Genomic DNA, 15599 nt, shown 5'->3' with positions numbered 1-15599 from the left:
GGGACCGGCACAAATTTGGCTTAACAATTTGCCAAAGGGAAGTATCAACGGCTGGCTGGATTTCGAGGAAGCATTCGTGAGCAACTTCAGAAGCACGTACCGGAGGCCAAATAGGCCGCAGCAGCTGGCTATGTGCCAGCAGCGTGAAAATGAAACAGACCGGGATTTTCTGACCCGGTGGAACTCCGTGAGAAATTCTTGTGAGGGTGTGATAGAAGCATAAGCAATTGCCTGGTTCTGCAATGGTTCCGGAGAGCTTCCCCACTTTGGCAAAAGCTACAAAGAAGCTTGCCAACCACTCTGGCTGAGATGATCCGGATAGCAGATAGCTACGCGCTGGGAGACCCAATGCAACCGGCAATCGCGGGTGATCCTTTGGCAAAGGGCTCACCGCGTCCGGATCAGTACCGGGATAACCGACGTAACAAAAGAAGAGAGGATAATTCCAGCGCCAGCGGAAGCCAAAGCCAAAGACAGAAAACCGGAACACAGCCTTGGGCTGGTCCAAAAAAACAATGGGTTGAGAAAAAGCCGTGGCAAGATCAGGAGAAGTACACCATGGAATCCGCTATGGATCAACCATGCCGGTGGCACACACCTAATCCGGCAAGGCCGGCGAACCACCTGACATGAGATTGCTCCTGGACCAAGAGGTTGATGGAGAGAGGCACGATGAAACATGCCGGAAACCAAGGTTTCGTGAAGCTACCACCACCAACGCCGCTAACCGGCGCGAATGCGTAGCCAGTTTTTGCTCAGCAGAACCGGCCGCAGCAGCAGCAAGAAGTTCATCAGGTGGGAAATGGCAATGACCAGAATGTTTACCAGGACCCACATCTGTGCTATGTTGTGTTTGTCACTGAGCCAACATATAGGCAAAGTGTGCATCGCTGTTCCATGGAAGTGAACGCGGTGATGCCGGTAGTTCCAAAGGTTGCTGGATCCGGCATACCCAGAGCGCACCGTTCATATCAGTGCCGGCCTAAGTGAGGCATAGGAAAGCGCGCTCGTCAGCTTCCTCCGTGAGAATCGGATCATCTTCGCGTGGTCTACCGATGACTTGGTGGGTGTGCCGAGGGAGTTGGCTGAGCACTCTTTAAATGTCCGGAAGGATGCGAAGCCGGTGCTGCATACCGAGTGGCTGGCCAATCCGGTGCTGGTCGAGAAGAAAAAAGAAGAAGACCCCAAGGCTCCAAAGGTGTGGCGCATGTGCATCGACTACACCAACTTGAACAAGGCGTGCACAAAGGATCCTTTCCCTTTACCCCGGATTGATCAAGTGATCGATTCTACTGCTGGTTGTGAACTGTTGTCTTTTCTAGATGCTTATTCCAGTTTCCATCAGATTCCCTTGAAAAAGGAAGATCAAATAAAGACTGTGTTTATTACCCCGCACGGGGCTTATTGCTATGTCACTATGTCTTTTGGTTTGAGATATGCCGGCGCAACATACCAACGTTGTATGCAAAAATGCTTATTCGATCAGATCGGCAAAAATGTGCAAGTCTATGTGGATGATGTTGTGATAAAAACTAAGGTGAAAGATACCTTGATCGATGATCTGAGGCAAACATTTTACAACTTGAGAAGATTCCAGATGAAACTTAATCCGGCAAAATGCAGCTTCGGTGTGCCTGCCGGAAAACTGCTAGGTTTCCTAGTATCAAGCCGCGGTATAGAAGTTAACCCGGTAAAAATTTGAGCCATCGAGAGGATGACCATACCTCAGGACCTCAAGGACGTCCAAAAGTTTACCGGAAGCTTGGCATCGCTAAGCCGGTTCATAAGCCGGTTGGGAGAAAAAGCTCTGCCCCTCTATGCGTTAATGAGAAAATCGGACACTTTTGTCTGGACCCCACAGGCAGATGCAACGTTCAAGGAGCTAAAAAACATGCTAGCCACATCTCCGGTATTGGCTTCTCCTTTGGAAAGGGAGCCCGTGTTGCTTTACATAGCGGCAACAAACCGGGTTGTAAGTGTTGTGGTTGTGGTAGAAAGAGACGAGGAAGGAAAAAACCGTGCAGAGACCATTGGCACAAAGACGCCAGAAAACTCAAGCATTACTTTGAGGAACATCCAATGAAGGTAGTGAGCGAGGCACCTATCTCGGAGATCATTGGCAACAAAGACGCCAGCGGCCAGATTGATGATACGTCCCAAACGTATCTATAATTTCTTATGTTCCATGCCACATTATTGATGATATCTACATGTTTTATACACATTATTTGTCGTATTTATGCATTTTCCGGCACTAACCTATTAACGAGATGCCGAAGAGCCGATTCTTGTTTTCTGCTGTTTTTGGTTTCGAAATCCTAGTAAGGAAATATTCTCGGAATTGGACGAAATCAACGCCCGGGGGCCTATTTTGCCACGAAGCTTCCAGAAGATCGAAGAGAAGACGAAGTGGGGCCACGGGGCGCCGCCACACTAGGGCGGCGCGGCCCGGGGGGGCCGCGCGGCCCTAGCGTGTGGGGCCCCCGTGACCCCTCCGACTCCGCCCTTCCGCCTACTTAAAGTCTTCGTCGCGAAACCCCCAGTACCGAGAGCCACGATACGGAAAACCTTCCAGAGACGCCGCCGCCGCCAATCCCATCTCGGGGGATTCGGGAGATCGCCTTCGGCACCCTGCCGGAGAGGGGAATCATCTCCCGGAGGACTCTTCATCGCCATGATCGCCTCCGGAGTGATGAGTGAGTAGTTCACCCCTGGACTATGGGTCCATAGCGGTAGCTAGATGGTCGTCTTCTCCTTATGTGCTTCATTGTTGGATCTTGTGAGCTGCCTAACATGATCAAGATCATCTATCTGTAATACTATATGTTGTGTTTGTCGGGATCCGATGGATAGAGAATACTATGTTATGTTAATTATCAATCTATTACCTATGTATTGTTTATGATCTTGCATGCTCTCCGTTATTAGTAGAGGCTCTGGCCAAGTTTTTGCTCTTAACTCCAAGAGGGAGTATTTATGCTCGATAGTGGGTTCATGCCTCCATTAAATCTGGGACAGTGACGGAAAGTTCTAAGGTTGTGGATGTCTTGTTGCCACTAGGGATAAAACATTGATGCTATGTCCAGGGATGTAGTTATTGATTACATTACGCACCATACTTAATGCAATTGTCTGTTGTTTGCAACTTAATACCGGAAGGGGTTCGGATGATAACCTGAAGGTGGACTTTTTAGGCATAGATGCATGCTGGGATAGCGGTCTATGTACTTCGTCGTAATGCCCAATTAAATCTCACTATATTTATCATATCATGTATGTGCATTGTTATGCCCTCTCTATTTGTCAATTGCCCGACTGTAATTTGTTCACCCAACATGCTATTTATATTATGGGAGAGACACCTCTAGTGAATTGTGGACCCCGGTCCTATTCTTTACATCTGAAATACAATCTACTGCAATTGTTCTTTACTGTTTTCTGCAAACAATCATCTTCCACACAATACGGTTAATCCTTTGTTACAGCAAGCCAGTGAGATTGACAACCTCACTGTTTCGTTGGGGCAAAGTACTTTGGTTGTGTTGTGCAGGTTCCACGTTGGCGCCGGAATCCCTGGTGTTGCGCCGCACTACACTTCGCCGCCATCAACCTTCAACGTGCTTCTTGGCTCCTCCTGGTTCGATAAACCTTGGTTTCTTTCTGAGGAAAAACTTACTGCTGTGCACATCACACCTTCCTCTTGGGGTTCCCAACGGACGTGTGTGTTTCACGCGCATCAAGACTGTTTTCTGGCGCCGTTGCCGGGGAGATCAAGACACGCTGCAAGGGGAGTCTCCACAATCCAATCTCTTTACTTTGTTTTTTTGTCTTGCTTTATTTTATTTACTACTTTGTTTGCTGCATTAAAACAAAACACAAAAAAATTAGTTGCTAGCTTTACTTTATTTACTGTCTTGCTCTCTATATCAAAAACACACAAAAAATTAGTTACTCGCATTTACTTTATTTACTTTTTGTTTACTAGGACAATGCCCGCGCGTTGCAGCGGCAGGGCAAAATATATTGGCTTCAAAATAGAAAATAAAAATTGCTCTAGCAATATTGTAGAATAAGCTAATTTTTTTACATGGAGACTACCACGTGCAGCGCTGCACCCACCTCTGCCGCTGCAGCCGGTGCCTTCTGGGCGGACACTGACGGCATCGACCGGGATACAACGAAATTCCCCAGGTGTGGCTGGTCACCTCACCGCGGTCCTTGAGGAGCACGGCCAGCCGAGCGGCTGAGAGGGAGACCAGAGAGATGCCCACTTTGAGACCTTGCCGGTCGATGGAGACGATGGTCATCGTCGAAGGACGGGCATCCCTTTCCGCTCATAGACCTCCTCCTTCCCGTAGGATCCCGCCTCGCCCCTCTTGGAAGGAATCAGTATGGCATCGCTCTTTCGTCCGAGCGAGGCCCCGTCCGCTCGCTCACTCACGCGTCAACCGCCCCTTGCTCCACGTGTCAACCGCGCGTAGGGTAGGGTTGGGGCGTATCGGGACATAAATATACCGCTGAATGTGTTCAAGACACATAAGCTGAATGTGTTGAGGAGACATAAGCTGCCGCTGAATGTCTCTCTAAAATTTATCTCTATATATCGACCTTGAAAGCTCTCTATTTCACTTTTCACCAACGGCTTGCGATAAAATCTCAAAATTTTCTGTCTACATTGAAGTTTTTGACAGATCTACACTCTATTAATTTGTTGTATATTTACAAAATAAATGCAGCGAGTCATAATTTATTGGTTTATTTGCAACAACTTTATGAACAATAATGTAAGTATCATTATCTCCAAATATCTATATAATTTTGCAGAATGTAAGAAACCGAAATCTCTCAGTAATTGATTCAAAATTTGTCAACAATTTAGAGCATCTTGTATATTAATTGTTTTACAACTTTTAGTACTAACCATTTTATAATCTAGCAACTAATGAAATGAGTTCCTGCGCCAAAGTGAGTGAAGAAATTACGAAATTACAACTCCCAGTAACCATTTAATAATGGGAAAATTAGATCCATACCATTAAAAGATCACATCTTTAGAAAAATACCACTGAAAAATTGTGCTTTAGAAAAATACCATTGAAAGGCAGCTCCGTTACAGATTTCTACCACTCCCGTGAAACTGACGTTAAGTCAGACCAATCGTTCAGGCTCAAAATTGAGCGCAACACACGCATCCAGAACACGCCATGGCCGGAGCTCAAAGAAAAACACGTCATGACCGGAGCGAACTGCCATACCCGCGCTTGCCTGCGCCTGCCCCTTGAGGAGCTCGCCTGCGGCGCCCTGTCGTGGAGCTCCGTGCCAGCCTTGGCGGATCTCGTCTGCGCCGCCCCCTGTAGGATCTCTCCCGCGGCCGGCCCTGGCCGGAGCATACCCTCGCCGCTCCTTGAGGAGCTCTCCTGCTCCGGCCCGTCGTGAAGCTCATCGGCGCCGGCACGTCGCCGTGGACGCCCGCGCCGGCCTTGGCCAATCTCGTCCGCGCCGCCTCCCGTAGGACCTGCGCTGCTCCGTTGCGGAGCTCGTCTGTGCCGGCAACTTATCTGTGGTCGCCCGCGTCGCGCCATGGTCAGAGCAGCGGTGGCTGGCACTCGCAGCGCTAAGGCTCTCAACCGCTACCAAAGGTCCAGTTCACGTGAAGATCACGGTAGTTGTACAAAACAATAACGGAGATAACTTTCAGTGGTATTTTTTCAAAGAGCAATCTTTCAATGGTATTTTTCTAAAGATGTGATCTTTTAATGGTATGATCTAATTTTCCCAATAATAATCTAGCAACTATTGGAATGAGTTGTTGTGTCGAAGTGAGTGAAGAAAGCACGAATCAGATCTGGAAGCTGATACATATCGAGAGAGGCTTCAAGAAGAACAATCAAGGAGTAGCGGTAGGCTCCCCAGATCTAGCAACTAAGTAGCTCAATCCTCTACCGATTAGCTCTCTTTGAGCGGAAACTACCGATTAGCTAATCCACCGTGTGGATTGGCTTGTGGCACGGGACATAGGAGGAGGTCAGCCGGAGGAGCTTCCTCACGCGTCATGGAGGAGTCCAGCCCCAGCGGCCGCCTCCCCGAGCTGCTCCAGGAAAGGCAGCCTACAGCAGGCTGGGGCAGCTCCAGCCCAGCTGTTGGGGCACTGCAACGAGGCCGAGGCGTGCTCGTGAGTAGCCGCTAGCGAGTCGCTCTGACTTTCGACCCGAGCATGAAAGCTACGGGAGAGAATGGAAGCAAAGCAAGTGGTCGCAGACTGCAATCTTGGGTCGAGCTCTATGCAAGGGGATTGGAGGGGGCTCCGGCGAGCTCGATTGGGGGGATTGCAAGGCGGCGCGGGCGGGCTCAAGGCAGGGGATTTGGGGCGGTACTTGTGAGATCGAGGCAGGGTATGAGAGTGGCCGAGATCGGGAAGGGAACTTCGGCAGGGATAGAGAGGCAGGCCGGCGATCTTGGTGAAAGATGTGGCGAGTGGAGACGCACAAGGCCAGATAGAGCGCAGGAGGAAGGAGATGGGGACAGGCGAAGGCACGGGAAAATATCTTCCGTTTGGGATCGAACAGTTTTTTTCACTTACCGGTGGCAGTGCTGTAATTTAAATGAAAATCAAGGGTAGAAAAAAATGGACCAACAAGAAGCCCTTTTGCTTTTATTATTAGGTATAGATTTCATCATGTTTCCTCCTAAGTACACTCTAAAAGACATACCAGTAGGCCGAGGGTCTATAATTGGAAGAGATAATATAGAAGAATTTTTCACCCATGTTAGCATGGATGAAGATTTTGAAGATATACCATTATTAAAAACTGCTCCTACTTATGAAAGTGCTTCTGCCTGTTTAATACACATGTTGGAAACTAGATTTGTTAATCTTAATCCCATAATACAACATATGTTTCTTACACTTTCGGATATGGAAATGGGAGAAAAGAGAAATTTTGTTTTAAAAGTCCTTGTTAGAGAATTTGATGATATAGTTAAAGAAGCTAGAAAAGTTTTTATTAAGCATAAGAGGCTTGGTTTCTTTCCTAATTTTAAACAAATACTTGAAAAGATGGATATGGATAGAATTAAGTATACTAATAATGTCAATGATGATAGAGAAATTAAGGCGCCAATACCTAGTAAGCTCCTAGGGATGCATGAAGCTTTGGAAAATAACTATGCTTGGCTTGTTCCTGAAAATTTGTTTGATGAGAATAGTAAGCCTAGGAGCAATGAGAGAGGAGTTACTTATATAGACCAGATACAATGCATTGTTGAGAAAACTCCCAACATCCCTGGTAATAATGTCGATGCTTCATCTCTTGATAACACTTGATTCACACTTTCTGCGCCTAGCTGAAAGGCGTTAAAGAAAAGCGCTTATGGGAGACAACCCATGTTTTTACTACAGTACTTTGTTTTATATTTGAGTCTTGGAAGTTGTTTACTACTGTAGCAACCTCTCCTTATCATGTTTTTGTGCCAAGTAAAGTCTCTATGGTAAAGTTGATGCTAGATTTGGATTGCTGCACAGAAACAGCATTGCTGTCTGTCACGAATTCGGGAAGAAGTCTCTGTAAAAAAACCAAAAAAATCTGCAAATTTACGTGCGTGATCCTCAGATATGTACGCAACTTTCATTAGTTTTGAGTTTTTCCGTTTGAGCAAGTCTAGTGCCCCTTTCAGGTTCGTCTTTACGGACTGTTCTGTTTTTGACAGATTCTGCCTTTTATTTCGCATTGCCGCTTTTGCTATGTTGGATGAATTTCTTTGATCCATTAATGTCCAGTAGCTTTGTGCAATGTTCAGAAGTATTAATAATGATTGTGTCACCTCTGAACATGTGAATTTTTGATTGAGCACTAACCCTCTAATGAGTTTGCTTGAAGTTTGGTGTGAAGGAAGTTTTCAAGGATCAAGAGAGGAGTATGATATACTAAGATCAACAGGAGTGAAAGCTCTAAGCTTGGGGATGCCCCGGTGGTTCACCCCTGCATATTTTAAGAAGAATCAAGCGTCTAAGCTTGGGGATGCCCAAGACATCCCCTTCTTCATCAACAACATCATCAGGTTCCTCCCCTGAAACTATATTTTTATTCAGTCACATCTTATGTACTTTGCTTGGAGCGTCGTTTTGTTTTTGTTTTTGTTTTTGTTTGAATAAAATGGATCCTAGCATTCACTGTGTGGGAGAGAGACACGCTCCGCTGTTGCATATGGACAAATATGTCCTTAGGCTTTACTCATAGTATTCATGGCGAAGGTATCTTCTTCGTTAAATTGTTATATGGTTGGAATCGGGAAATGCTACATGTAGTAATTCTAAAATGTCTTGGATAATTTGATACTTGGCAATTGTTGTGCTCATGTTTAAGCTCTTGCATCATATACTTTGCACCCATTAATGAAGAAATACATAGAGCTTGCTAAAATTTTGTTTGCATATTTGGTCTCTCTAAATGTCTAGATAATTTCTATTATTGAGTTTTGAACAACAAGGAAGACGGTGTAGAGTCTTATAATGTTTACAATGTGTCTTTTATGTGAGTTTTGCTGCACCGGTTCATCCTTGTGTTTGTTTCAAATAACCTTGCTAGCCTAAACCTTGTATCGAGAGGGAATACTTCTCATGCATCCAAAATCCTTGAGCCAACCACTATGCCATTTGTGTCCACCATACCTACCTACTACATGGTATTTCTCCGCCATTCCAAAGTAAATTGCTTGAGTGCTACCTTTAAAATTCCATCATTCGCCTTTGCAATATATAGCTGATGGGACAAAATAGCCTTAAAAACTATTGTGGTATTGAATATGTACTTATGCACTTTATCTCTTATTAAGTTGTTTGTTGAGCGATAACCATGTTCCTGGGGACGCCATCAACTCTTTGTTGAACATCATGTGAGTTGCTATGCATGTTCGTCTTGTCTGAAGTAAGGGCGGTTTTCACAAACAAATGGTTAGAGTATGCATACTGTTAGAGAAGAACATTGGGCCGCTAACTAAAGCCATGAATCATGGTGGAAGTTTCAGTTTGGACATAAAACCTCAATCTCTTATGAGAATATTAACTGTTGTTGAATGCTTAAGCATTAAAAGAGGAGTCCATTATCTGTTGTCTATGTTGTCCCGGTATGGGTGTCTAAGTTGAAGAATGATCAAAAGCGAGAAATCCAATGCGAACTTTCTCCTTAGACCCTTGTACAAGCGGCATAGAGGTACCCCTTTGTGACACTTGGTTGAAACATATGTTATGCAATGATGATCAGTGTTAACCCAAGCTAATTAGGACAAGGTGCGGGCACTATTAGTACACTATGCATGAGGCTTGCAACTTGTAAGATATAATTTACATAACTCATATGCTTTATTACTACCGTTGACAAAATTGTTTCATGTTTTCAAAATAAAAGCTCTAGCACAAATATAGCAATCGATGCTTTCCTCTTTGAAGGACCTTTCTTTTACTTTTATGTTGAGTCAGTTCACCTATTTCTCTCCACCTCAAGAAGCAAACACTTGTGTGAACTGTGCATTGATTCCTACATACTTGCATATTGCACTTGTTATATTACTTTACATTGACAATATCCATGAGATATACATGTTATAAGTTGAAAGCAACCGCTGAAACTTAATCTTCCTTTGTGTTGCTTCAATACCTTTATTTTGATTTATTGCTTTATGAGTTAACTCTTATGCAAGACTTATTGATGCTTGTCTTGAAGTACTATTCATGAAAAGTCTTTGCTTTATGATTCATTTGTTTACTCATGTCATTACCATTGTTTTGATCGCTGCATTCATTACATATGCTTACAATAGTATGATCAAGGTTATGATGGCATGTCACTTAAGAAATTATCATTGTTATTGTTTACCTACTCGAGGGCGAGTAGGAACTAAGCTTGGGGATGCTTGATACGTCCCAAACGTATCTATAATTTCTTATGTTCCATGCCACATTATTGATGATATCTACATGTTTTATACACATTATATGTCGTATTTATGCATTTTCCGGCACTAACCTATTAACGAGATGCCGAAGAGGCGATTCTTCGTTTTCTCGCTGTTTTTGGTTTCAGAAATCCTAGTAAGGAAATATTCTCGGAATTGGACGAAATCAACGCCCGGGGGCCTATTTTGCCACGAAGCTTCCGGAAGACCGAAGAGAAGATGAAGTGGGGCCACGGGGCGCCGCCACACTAGGGCGGCGCGGCCCAGGGGGGCCCGCGCGGCCCTAGCGTGTGGGGCCCCCGTGACCCCTCCGACTCCGCCCTTCCGTCTACTTAAAGTCTTCGTCGCGAAACCCCCAGTACCGAGAGCCACGATACGGAAAACCTTCCAGAGACGCCGCCGCCAATCCCATCTCGGGGGATTCAGGAAATCGCCTCCGGCACCCTGCCGGAGAGGGGAATCATCTCCCGGAGGACTCTTCATCGCCATGATCGCCTCCGGAGTGATGAGTGAGTAGTTCACCCCTGGACTATGGGTCCATAGCAGTAGCTAGATGGTCGTCTTCTCCTTATGTGCTTCATTGTTGGATCTTGTGAGCTGCCTAACATGATCAAGATCATCTATCTGTAATACTATATGTTGTGTTTGTCGGGGTCCGATGGATAGAGAATACTATGTTATGTTAATTATCAATCTATTACCTATGTGTTGTTTATGATCTTGCATGCTCTCCGTTATTAGTAGAGGCTCTGGCCAAGTTTTTGCTGTTAACTCCAAGAGGGAGTATTTATGCTCGATAGTGGGTTCATGCCTCCATTAAATGCGGGACAGGTGACGGAAAGTTCTAAGGTTGTGGATGTGCTGTTGCCACTAGGGATAAAACATTGATGCTATGTCCGGGGATGTAGTTATTGATTACATTACGCACCATACTTAATGCAATTGTCCGTTGTTTGCAACTTAATACCGGAAGGGGTTCGGATGATAACCTCGAAGGTGGACTTTTTAGGCATAGATGCATGCTTGGATAGCGATCTATGTACTTTGTCGTAATGCCCAATTAAATCTCACTATATTTATCATATCATGTATGTGCATTGTTATGCCCTCTCTATTTGTCAATTGCCCGACTGTAATTTGTTCACCCAACATGCTATTTATATTATGGGAGAGACACCTCTAGTGAACTGTGGACCCCGGTCCTATTCTTTACATCTGAAATACAATCTACTGCAATTGTTCTTTACTGTTTTCTGCAAACAATCATCTTCCACACAATACGGTTAATCCTTTGTTACAGCAAGCCGGTGAGATTGACAACCTCACTGTTTCGTTGGGGCAAAGTACTTTGGTTGTGTTGTGCGGGTTCCACGTTGGCGCCGGAATCCCCGGTGTTGCGCCGCACTACACTTCGCCGCCATCAACCTTCAACGTGCTTCTTGGCTCCTCCTGGTTCGATAAACCTTGGTTTCTTTCTGAGGGAAAACTTACTGCTGTGCACATCACACCTTCCTCTTGGGGTTCCCAACGGATGTGTGTGTTTCACGCGCATCAATTGCTAAGTGGGCAATTCAGGTATCATCGTACGTACCGGCGTATGAGAGAAGAGACGCCATAAAATCACATGCTTTGGCGGATTTCCTGGTTGATTGGGATGAAATGCAATACAAGCCGCCTAAACCGGACATGAACTACTGGAAGATGCACTTTGATGGATCCAAACTCAAAGAGGGTCTAGGTGCAGGAGTGGTTCTCACATCACCAAAAGGGGATCACCTCAGATATGTGCTGCAAATACACTTCAGGGCATCGAATAATGTCGCTGAGTATGAAGCCTTGGTCCATGGGCTCATGGTGGCAAAAGAAATCGGTGTTCACCGGATCATTTGCTATGGTGATTCAGATCTGGTGGTGCAGCAGTGTTCCGGAGATTGGGATGCCAAAGATGCCAACATGGCCGCATACCGGTTCTATGTGCAAAAGATTGCTGGATTCTTTGACGGGTGTGAGTTTCACCATGTACCACAGGCAGAAAATGAAGCCGCAGATACTTTATCCAAGCTGGGCTCATCCAGGCAAGAGATTCCTGCCGGAATAGCCTTGGCTCACCTAAGGAAGCCATCGATCACACCAAGTACGGAATCGGAATCAATTTTTGTACCGGAATCCCACGTCGTACCAATGGACGTTGATGAAGGAAACCCGGGGACTGTTCCGGCAAATCGGGGACTTCGGGGTCAAAACCGGAAGAGACTTTGACGGTGGATTGCATGGAGATAGATGTACTGGTGTTTACGGTTCGAGAAGCACCAACCTGGGTTAAACCTATTAAGGAATTCCTGATCAACGGCGGCTTGCCGGTTGACGAAACTGAATCGAGGAGGATCCAAAGAAGATCCAAGGCATACACCATCATCAACGGTGAGATGTACAAGAGAAGTGTTACCGATGTCCTCCAAAGATGTGTGGAACCGGAAGAGGGAAAAGAAATGCTCGTGGAAGTTCATCAAGGAGAATGTGGGCACCATGCCTCATCCAGGGCGCTGGTGGCAATGGTGTTCCAGCATGGGTTCTATTGGCCCACTGCTTTGGAGGATGCTGAGGACTTGGTCTGGAAATGCAATGGGTGCCAGAGGTACGCCAAGCAAAATCATACCCAGCATCCGGGTCAAAAACTATACCGATAACTTGGCCATTTGCGGTTTGGTGCCTAGACATGGTTGGACCGTTCAAAACGGCAAGAGGAAGCATGACTCACATCTTGGCGATGGTCAATAAATTCACTAAGTGGGTAGAGATAAAGCCAATTGCAAGATGTGATGGGCATACAGCTGTGAAATTCTTGAAAGATGTCATCTTGCGGTATGGATACCCGCACAGCATCATCACTGATAACGGAACAAACTTTGCTCAAGGAGAGTTTAAGTGGTTCTGTGACGATCACAATATCTGGTTGGAAGTGTGCTCTGTGGCACACCCACAAGGCAATGGACAAGTTGAAAGGACAAACGCACTTGTGCTTTCCGGTATAAAACCGAGGATCATTGAGCCACTCAAAAAAACGCCAGGATGTTGGCTGGATGAATTACCATCAGTGTTGTGGAGCATAAGAACCACACCAAACCGGTCTACCGGATATACGCCATTTTTCATGGTATACGGAGCAGAAGCGGTCATACCAACCGACATTCTCCATGACTCACCACGAGTTCAGCTCTATACCGAAGAAGAGGTAAAGGAGGCTCGAGAAAACGATGTTGATTTGCTTGAGGAGCAAAGAGAAATGGCTCTCGCAAGATCAGCCATATACCAGCAAAACCTCAGACGCTATCATAGCCGGAAGGTAAACCCGAGGATATTCCGGGAAGGAGACCTGGTGTTACGTCTCGTGCAGTGCACTGAAGGATGGCACAAGCTCTCACCTCCGTGGGAACGGCCATTCATTGTGAGCAAGGCTCTGCACAATGATGCCTACTTCTTGATCGATGCACAGGAATCCAAGGAGGGAAAGAAGGACAGGTCAGGAGAGGAAACCAAGCGTTCATGGAACATAGCCTTGCTCCGCCCTTTCTATTCCTGAAGATGTGATGTAAGGAGTTCCTTTTTGTACCTTATTTTGCTATAAATAAATATGCCAGCACCTCGAATGTATCTCGGGGACTGCCTCTACCGGAATTGCATGCAATGTGTTTATTTTTTTTGTATACCGGTTTGATTGTTGGACTCTTTCTTTTCCGGTTTAGTAACATGCTAAACCTAAAAGAGTCTTCGACTTTGCTGCTGTCCGCAACCCGGCTTCATGGCAAGCAAGATAAACCGGAAGGGTCTAAGCACGCGAAAAATGTGAAAAGGAACCGAAAACAAACAATCCGAAGAAAAGTTTAACTAACCCCCGTCGTACCGATTTTTTGTGAAATTTCGAATTTTTTCTAAGTTCAAGAAAATGCTTTTTTGGCAAAAGAACTTTAAGTATCATACGCCAAACACCCAAAAGAGGTAGGCAGAGCCAAAGCAAAAGAACCAAGTGTGCATCAGATTGAATTCGGAAACAAATCCAGAAGCTTCACCGTGCAAGATCAAAGCATAAAAATAAAAACAAACTTACAAGGTCTGAATCACATAATTTACCAGATTAATGTATAAGCTTGAGAGTCAAGCATATCAGCCTACCGACAAAGTTGAAAGTTGACACGTTTCAAACGTATCTATAATTTCTTATGTTCCATGCTAGTTATATGACAATACTCACATGTTTTATATACACTTTACATCATTTTGATGCATTTTCCGGCACTACCCTATTAACAAGATGCCGAAGCGCCAGTTCCTATTTTCTGCTGTTTTTGGTTTCAGAAATCCTACACAGGAAATATTCTCGGAATTGGACGAAACAAAAGCCCACGGTCTTATTTTGCACGGAGCCTTCCAGAAGTCCGAAGAGGAGAGGAAGAGGGGCGACGAGGTGGCCACACCCTAGGGGGGCGCAGCCCCATCTCTGGGCGCGCCGCCCTATGGGGTGGGCCTCTCGAGCGTCCCCCGACTCTGCCCCTTCGCCTATATATTCTCTCCGTCGCGAAAACCCTATCACCGAGAGCCACGATACGAGAAAAGTTACTGTGACACCGCCGCCGCCAATCCCATCTCGGGGGATTCAGGAGATCGCCTCCGGCACCCTGCCGGAGAGGGGAATCATCACCGGAGGGGTCTACATCACCATGCCCGCCTCCGGATTGATGCGTGAGTAGTTCATCCTTGGACTATGGGTCCATAGCAGTAGCTATATGGTTGTCTTCTCCTCTTGTGCTATCATGTTTAGATCTTGTTAGCTGCCTATCATGATCAAGATCGTCTATTTGTAATGCTACATGTTGTGTTTGTTGGAATCCGATGAATATTGAATACTATGTCAAGTTGATTAATTGATCTATCATATATGTGTTGTTTATGTTCTTGCATGCTCTCTGTTGCTAGTAGGGGCTCTGGCCAAGTTGATACTTGTAACTCCAAGAGGGAGTATTTATGCTCGATAGTGGGTTCATGCCTCCATTGAATGCAGGACAGAGTGACGGAAAGTTCTAAGGTTGTGGATGTCTTGTTGCCACTAGGGATAAAACATCAATGCTTTGTCTAAGGATATTTGTGTTGATTACATTACGCGCAGTACTTAATGCAATTGTCTGTTGTTTGCAACTTAATACTGGAAGGGGTGCGGATGCTAACTCGAAGGTGGACTTTTTAGGCATAGATGCATGCTGGATAGCGGTCTATGTTATTTTTCGTAATGCCCTAATTAAATCTCATAGTAGTCATCATGATATGTATATGCATCTCTATTTGTCAATTGCCCAACTGTAATTTGTTCACCCAACATGCTATTTATCTTATTGGAGAGACACCACTAGTGAACTGTGGACCCCGGTCCATTCTTTTACATCTGAAATACAAACTACTGCAATCTCTGTTCTCTGTTGTTCATCGCAAACAAACATCATTCTCCACACCATACGTTTAATCCTTTGTTTACAGCAAACCGGTGAGATTGACAACCTCAGTGTTAAGTTGGGGCAAAGTATTTTGATTGTGTTGTGCAGGTTCCACGTTGGTGCCGGAATCCCTGGTGTTGCGCCGCACTACACTCCTTCACCAAC

Source organism: Lolium rigidum, chromosome 3 (genome assembly GCF_022539505.1).
Source record: "Lolium rigidum isolate FL_2022 chromosome 3, APGP_CSIRO_Lrig_0.1, whole genome shotgun sequence".
NCBI lineage: Eukaryota > Viridiplantae > Streptophyta > Magnoliopsida > Poales > Poaceae > Lolium > Lolium rigidum.
This window is presented reverse-complemented; position numbering follows the sequence as displayed.